This window comes from Calidris pugnax, unplaced genomic scaffold, assembly GCF_001431845.1.
Source record: "Calidris pugnax isolate Ruff unplaced genomic scaffold, ASM143184v1 scaffold335, whole genome shotgun sequence".
Taxonomy (NCBI): Eukaryota; Metazoa; Chordata; class Aves; order Charadriiformes; family Scolopacidae; genus Calidris; species Calidris pugnax.
In genome coordinates, this window is record NW_015091148.1 from 1,228,107 (window position 1) to 1,229,474 (window position 1,368).

The following is a 1,368-nucleotide window of genomic DNA, read 5'->3' on the forward strand; positions in this document are numbered from 1 at the left end:
CGACACACCGAGGGGTGCCAGCCCCCCCTCTGCCCTCCCCACACCCCCGGAGATCTTGGGGCCGGCTTCTGCTCCCCTAAAAATTGGCAGAGAGGGGATGGAGGGGGTGAGAGCATCCTGAGAGGGGGGAGAGGGATGGAGGGAGGGAGGGACAGAGGGATGCAGGGATGGAAGGAGGGATGAGGGAGGGATGAGGGAAAGGATACAGGGATGGGGGGAGGGATGGAGGGATTCAGGAAAGGATGGAGGGATGGAGGGATTCAGGGAGGGATGGATGGAGTGATGCAGGAAAAGGTACAGGGATGCAGGAAAGGATGGAGGGATGGATGGAGGTACAGAGGGATTCAGGGAGGGATGGATGGAAGGATGCAGGAAAAGGTAGAGGGGTGCATAGAGGGATGCAGGAAAGGATGCAGGGATGGATGGAGGGAGGGATGGAAGGACACAGGGATGGAGGGAAGGGGGGATGCAGGAAAAGATACAGGGATGGATGGGGGGGAGGAACGGAGGGATACAGGGATGGGTGAAGGGATGCAGGAAAGGACGCAGGGATGGATGGAAGGATAGAGGGATGGAGGGAAGGGGGGATGCAGGAAAAGATACAGGGATGGATGGGGGGGAGGAACGGAGGGATACAGGGATGGGTGAAGGGATGCAGGAAAGGACGCAGGGATGGATGGAAGGATAGAGGGATGGAGGGAAGGGGGGATGCAGGAAAAGATACAGGGATGGATGGGGGGGAGGAACGGAGGGATACAGGGATGGGTGAAGGGATGCAGGAAAGGACGCAGGGATGGATGGAAGGATACAGGGATGGAGGGAAGGAGAGATGCAGGAAAAGATGTAGGGATGGATGGAAGTACAGAGGGATGCAGGAAAGGGTACAGGGATGGATGGTGGGATACAGGGATGGAGGGATACAGGGATGGATGGAGGGATACAGGGATGCACGGGCCAGGCAAGGGCCCCGGGACTGGCTGGCACGGGGACAGCCATGGGGAGGGTTGGGGACAGCACGAGGGGCGCTGGCAGAGGGGGGAGGAGAAAGAGGGGGGTCCAGCCCCCCAGATGGTGGGGCCAGGAGGCTGCCCCCGCGCCGGCTCTCTGCTGCGCTTCCCAGCTAATTGAGTGAAATGGCTGTCAGGGATGTAATTAAAGGGGAGCGGGAGCGCTCGGGCAGGCCTCAAACAGATGGAAGGCCCCTTAATTGGTAATTAAATTCCTCCCTGGCAGGTGAGATGGAGCAGCAGCCGGGGCCCCACAAGGCCGCTGGCAGCCGGGGCCCCCCCAGATTCGGAGGGGGGGGTGGGCAGAGCGGGTCCCCTGCACCACCAGAGCTGAGGGGGGGGTGTGACACAGCGGGGGGGG